The following is a 6,870-nucleotide window of genomic DNA, read 5'->3' on the forward strand; positions in this document are numbered from 1 at the left end:
ATTTCATGCCCAAAATGTAATGAAAACTTTAAAAATGTATCAAATAATACTATATTTGGATCATGCAGTATCTTACAAGATATCCTATTTATTCATAAGGTTTTAATTTTATTTGTTCATCCGTCAGGCTACAGTGATTAGGTAGGCTTTAACGTATTCAGCCTTTCAGTATAGGCCTACAGCAAAGTAGAAAGAGTTTGGCCTCATAAAATAATCCCCCTGCTGTCAAAAAAGCTGTCAAAATTGACCAAAAACAATAAATTTTATTCTGTCACTAATTGATATATATATTCATCACAATCGAAAATATTTTTGTTTTTAGAATATTTATTAGTGATGCATGCAATGATTACAGAATAACCAAAAAAATGCAAAGAATGGCAATTTGAAATCCAAAACAAATCCAAATCAGAAATAGTGTCTAACTATTGCGTCCCTTGTTGCACGTCCTGTTTGCTCGTTCTGGCAGAATGCAGGAGGTTGGTTAGGGTCTCCAAGGGGCTCAGGTGCATCATTGTCAGCACAGAGAGGGACATTGCGCTTAGTAGCGATGTTGTGCAGGACAATACAGGCAAGGGTTATGTTGCATGCTTTCTGTGGTTCCGCTCTCAGGTAGTTAAGGCATGCAAAGCGCCTCTTAAGAACTCCATTTAAACGCTCAATTGCACATCTTGCTCTGCAATGAGCAGTGTTGAAGCGTGCTTGCGCCGGTGTATTTGCTGTTAGAAAAGGAGTCATCAGCCATGGTAGGAGTGGGTAGGCACTGTCTCCTAATATTATGCCATCCGGTCGGTTGGCTTGGAGGTCTCTATATAGAGCGCTCTCCCTCAGGATGCGTGCATCATGGACAGACCCAGGCCACTTGACAACGCAGTTGGTGATGATGAGGTCAGCATCACACACAAGTTGGACATTGATGCTGTGCCTCCCCTTTCTGTTTATAAACTCCCATTCATTCTCACGAGGTGCTTGTATATGCACATGTGTGCAGTCGATTGCTCCAATAGTATTGGGCATATTCCCCAAAAGAAAAAAGCTGCGCTTGGCCTGGGCAATCTGGTTGTCCTTTGGAAAAGAAACAAATTCATTGACCAGGCTGGCCAGTGCGATTGACACATCTCTCACCACATCACACACAGCTGATTTCACCACTCCCATATAGTCACCAACAACTTGATAGAAAGTCCCACATGCATAAAATCAGAGAGCAATGAGGATCTGTGCCCGGTTGCATAAAGCACCTTAAGTTTTTCCCTTAAGTATGATACTTAAGGGGCGATTTCCCCTTACCTAAGAGAATAACTTAAGGGTGTTGCATATAATCTCTTAAACGGTTCTCTTAGGTAAGGGAAACATTTAAGTGTTTCACGACAGCGATCCTGGATTCACGTTATAAAAGTCTGTTGTTGCCATAGATACGCAAAACACTAACACGCCGCGTCGCGTCTAGGACAACTGTATCACACACTGGACGCGCACTTTCTCAGTTTATGGCCAGCAATATTGTTATGTTTAAGGACATTATGGAATTAAGATAATGTCTGTACGTTATGTTATGACTGTACTGTACAATTAAATATAATCGTTGCTATAAGTCTGCAGTCTGAACACTTGTCTCAGAGCGTCCGTTAACTGAATGAATTGAGAATATCACCTGAAAATCCGATACACACTAATTGTAGCCTACATTTATTGAATGGTAGCCGATTTATGCACGTGTAAAACATATCCCACTACTGAAAACTCCCAGTTGCAAAAAAACGCAGTGCTATAAGCAGTTGTAACACCGCAGGTAAAGAGTGGTTGCGATGTGTGACATGGTCAAGGTCGCTCTCTAAGTTAGTTTGTTAGCGATGTATTGCGCAAATATTGCGCGTCGATCAAATCGGTATTCTAGCAACAATTTTTCATCGCTAAAATGGTCCAAAGGGTTCTCCCTATCCCTAAAAATTCTTCTTGGCACATAATGATCTTCAGCTGGTTCCATAAATTCAGCCATATCGTCTTATTTTTGTCCGCGTTACTCTTAAGGTTACGATTTCCAAACCTTAAGTTATACTTAGGGAAATGACCGTTAAGGGGTTTTATGCAACACTTAACGCTTTTTAAGGGATTATTTAAGTGAAAAAACAGCATTTAAGGGAAATTCTAAATGTTTATGACGTTTCACTTAAAGAAACCCTTAAGTAACACTTAAGGGTTTTTTTCTGCAACACCCTTAGGTTTAAGGGAAACATAAGGGCGAACTTAAGGGAAAATTACACTTAAGGTGCTTTATGCAACCGGGCACTGGTCTTCCACAGACAGACCGTGACTCCTTTGGGTTCTGTGTTGAAGTTTTGGCCTGAGAAGGTTCACAAGGTACTCTATATCAGCCTTCCCAAAGCGAAACCGGACATACAGCTCCTCAGTGGTGTATTGCTCCAGTGGCTTGGTACGTTCAACATACACCCTTTGACGGTATCCTCTCCTGGCAAAGTGGTGGTGGCGGTGGACAACACCTGCCATTTCACTGTCTCTCTGTGAATCCTCTGAGAAAGGCTGATTTATATGGCTGTGTAGTTGGTCTTTTCAAACACACCTATTACAACTGATTAGTTTTGGCTTGTGTTCAATTGAGGCAATTGGACCCAAGGCCTATAATTGATGAACAATGTTCACTATAGTAAAGCAACAGAACCATGGACTCAAGAAGCTGTAACTTCACTGCTGCTGAAACCAATGCACTACTAGAGGGTGTTCGGTGCCATTATGGAACAATAGTGGGAAGTTTTAATTCTGCTAAGGATACCAACAAAAAGAAAAATGATGTTTGGATTTTAATCACAGAAAATGTGAATGCCATAGGGTCTGGCCAGAGGAGGACCACAGACCAAATCAAATTGCGTTGGAAGAATCTTAAGGCCAGGGCAACAAAGGACCATGCTGAAGCCAAAAACCCACAAACAGGCAACAAGCCATTTAAGAGGGGAGATTACACAGATGTGGTCCTCGACATCATTGGAGGTGAGAAGTCGCAAGCTCTCCATGGTATTCAAGGTGTTGTAGGGGATGGCGAGCCTTGGATTGAGGAGGAGGAGGAGAATCTGCCAGTTCCTCCTGAGGCTGATCCAGAGAGTGTATTTATATTGAATCTCAGCTCTGTTCCTGAGGAAGAAGCTGGATCCTCATTGGTTGAGCCAGTGGCAGTTGCCACAGGATCTCAGAGGAAAGGCTTGAAGCGCCCTTCATCAAACAAAGATGATGATTACAAGGCACTTCTGCAAAAAGAGACTGAAAGGGCAGAAGCACAGCTTTGTCTGGCAGAGGAACAACTGACTCTGACCAAACTGCAGCAAACCAAGGCCAGACTTGAGATCCGCCTCCTAAAGGATACGCTCAGACAAGCTGGTCTCTCCACATCAGATGAGGAAGTCTGAAATTATTGTGAAGTATTTGACATTAAGTCTTTTTTTTGTATTCAATACATCTATATTTGAAACTTGTTATAAATATCCTCAATGTACAGTGTTTGTGTTGTAGGTCTCAGTTGAGCGGACTGCTGGAAGAGGATGGGGTGGGGTTTTTCTTGTTTTTAGTTTTTTTTTAATAAAAAAAAAAAAAAAATTAATAAAAAATAAACCTAAAATTCTCGGGACAGCAGCATGTGTCCACATTTTAATCTTAACCGTTCTATTTCATCAGAAACGATCTGTAAACAGGGCTTTAAGTGTAAAATACCGAACTTGTCCTTTAACCGCTTGTGTACCATGAATTGCGCATTTTTCTCAGAACGCTCTTGTAAGAGATTTTAATCTAAATAAGATGTTTCCTGATTAAATAAAATAAGCATAATACATAAAAACCACAAGACACACCAGTGGTTATATATAAATATATTTTAAGTTTTGATCGAAATTATTGCTAGGGACATATCAGTGTCACTGGATATTGGTAGGCAGGGGGGACACGTCCCTAGCGTCCCTACTAAATTCTACGCCCCTGGATGGAATAAGCAAATGCTAGGGGCGCCACTCATCAATTTTTGAGCGCCAAATTTTTGATTTTTCATTTTTCATTTTTATTATTTTTATTTTATTTTAAAAATACTACTTTAATATTGTTAATTCGAAATATTACCAAAATAAAGCAAAAAAGCCCACCAAAACTTAACTAAGTCCCCCAACTCATCTCGGTCCGCCGCATCAATCTTCCCCCGCCCAGCGAGTACTTTAAAAGAGTTACCATGATATGTATAGGCTATACAGTTTTATTTAAAAAAAAAAACAATATTTTATGTAAAATTAACATTAAAGAAGATCTACATTTCTCAGTTTTATTCATGGTGAAAACGTGAATCACGTGCCATAGTTTAGATAGTTTAGTGGAAGATTGCTGCCATCTACTGAAAAACAAAAACTTTTGAAAGTGCTCAGCCCTGGGGCCCGTTCTTCGTACGTTGCTGATTACATCCGAGATCAAATGACACATCCAAGATGATATCATCATGCAAATCATGATCTGGCTAACTCGGTTCTTCGAACACACTTGCCGGATATGATTAGTATCGCTGGATTGAGTTATCTGAGATAATTGGGCGTTCATGCGCTGGTTAAAAGGGGATATGTATCGATAGTAGAAACATTGATCAACAACGCTGCTATTGGCTGTTCAGCGTGGCCAAAGAGCGCGCTCAGTTTTTCTCCTCAGCAGAGCAAGAACTAATAGTCGAAGTTTATTCGGAATTTTAATGTTTAATCAAAACGCCAGGGAACACCTCAAAGTCTGCAAAAGTCAGGAGAGAGGGCTGGCAAAAGTAGCAGACAATTTAAATCCGTAAGAAGTGGCCATGTTAGATGTTTTTATCACTCAATAGCCTATATTTTTGTATTTTAATAATTGCATAATTACTTTGTTCATTGTAATGTCAGTCACCATACTAGAACATGGGAACAAATAAAAGTGAAGTACAAAAATATTCTACATAATGGTAAGTTTTAGTTATATTATAGTCTCTTTTATAAAAGGCACTGTTAAATAAATGGTGTTCTGTTTATAAAAGCAACCAAGAAAAAGGCTGAGAAAAAAATAGAAAAGATCTTAGTAGCCTACACTGTAAAATCATTTTTGCTGCATTAAATTAAGGCCATATAGTCATTTCAACTGTTAAATCTTGAGTAATGATGAATTGCTTTGACTTGTGAACGTGAAAACTGATAAACTTATGTTAATGTAAAAAATATTTTGCCATGAGTTATTGATCACATTTTTCCCCAGTGTAGTTCATTGTAATGACATTGTGTTTTCCTCTTTTGTGCACTTTTACATAATACACACTTGTATCTGTTCCCAAGAAAGTGGTGGCTGAAATATGTGCAGTAAGTGGATATTTTCTAACTTTCCAAAGGAAAGAAAGTATAAGACTTTATAATGTCCATTTGTTTCCATTGCAATGGACAGTGAATAAACCCTCTCAGATAACATACTCGGTTACTAACGTAACCTCGGTTCTCTCTAGAAGAGGGAACGAGTACTGCGTTTTGCTAAAAACGCTATGGGAAAAGTCTCTTTTCACGAAAACACTGAAGCAAAAAATTATCCTTAATTTTCATATATGTAAAACGCGTTGCGGCAGCAGCAGACAGCTGAAGCAAGACGGCTTGTCTGCTCATTGGCTGCTCTGCGGCAACTGCATAAGCCTATCGAGCGCAGGCTGATGCAACATCAGGCCAATGAGGGCGCTTCGCGCCCTCCTCGCCACTTCCCGCCGAAACGGGCGTGGCTTATCCCTATAAAAGGAGCTCGAAAAGGCTGATTCACTCAATTTTGATCGCTGAAGCGAACCAGAGCAAACCCAACGCACGGCAGGGAACGCAGTACTCGTTCCCTCTTCTAGAGAGAAAAGAGGTTACGTTAGTAACCGAGTACGTTCTCTTACGAGAGTTCTCTCGTACTGCGTTTTGCTAAAAACGCTATGGGAACCCCTTGCAAAACGCCGTGCGTGCCGGGACAAAAACACCAATCACCGGAAGCTAGTTCAGGCATACAGTGCATAATCACCGGATAGACTCACACAGAGTCAGGGAATAAGGGAGGAAGCCTAAATTCCCTAAACTGTAGCGTCCGTGGGTTACATTACCTCACGGGGAAAGTCTAAAGACGAAAGGGGTTTCCTCCGTCCTTATATAGACATGTCCTCAGACACGAATACGACATCACATAGCCAGGGCAGGGAGCCTGCACTAATGCGGGAAAACGTGGGTCTTACGTAGTTTTGCCCAGTAAAATCGGCAGCGCATAGCGCCTGTAAGCAGATTACACCGACAAAAGCTTAGCCTGCAGGGCGGGAACCTCTAGGTTATAAAACCTAATAAATGTAGACGGAGAGGCCCAGCCCGCCGCCATACATATATCTTGTAAGGGAATCCCGCTAGACCAAGCCCACGAGGAAGCAACGCCTCTCGTGGAGTGCGCTCTAACTCCCAACGGGCATTGAATGCCTTTGGCAGTATAAGCCAGCGCTATGGCGTCAACTATCCATCTGGATAGACTCTGTTTCGAAACAGCCGTTCCTTTGGAACGACCGCTGAACGAGACAAAGAGCTGCTCTGTCTGTCTGAAGGCAGCAGAGCGGGATACATAAGTTCTTAAAGCCCTAACTGGGCAAAGAAAACTCGAGTCCCCCTCCTCACTCGACGCCGGCAGGGCAGCCAGGGAAATAACCTGAGCCCGAAAAGGCGTGTTGAGGGATTTCGGCACATAGCCGTGCTTAGGTTTGAGTATGACCTTAGAGTCATTAGGACCAAACTCCAAGCACGTCGGGCTCACAGAGAGCGCGTGCAGGTCGCCTATGCGCTTCACTGAAGCGAGAGCCATCAAAAACACTGTTTT

The 6,870-nt window shown here is 41.6% G+C and overlaps 1 pseudogene across 1 annotated transcript; it reads right to left on the reverse strand.

Moving 5' to 3' along the window:
- Positions 1-408: 408 nt before the first annotated feature.
- On the reverse strand, positions 409-2,508 carry LOC307149296 (putative nuclease HARBI1; annotated as a pseudogene). Its single transcript has 2 exons — positions 2,359-2,508; positions 409-1,218 (listed from the first exon to the last, which is right to left on the reverse strand). The product of its transcript is annotated as a putative nuclease HARBI1 (transcript).
- Positions 2,509-6,870: the final 4,362 nt, after the last annotated feature.

Source organism: Squalius cephalus (genome assembly GCF_949319135.1).
Source record: "Squalius cephalus genome assembly, chromosome: 2".
Lineage (NCBI taxonomy): Eukaryota > Metazoa > Chordata > Actinopteri > Cypriniformes > Leuciscidae > Squalius > Squalius cephalus.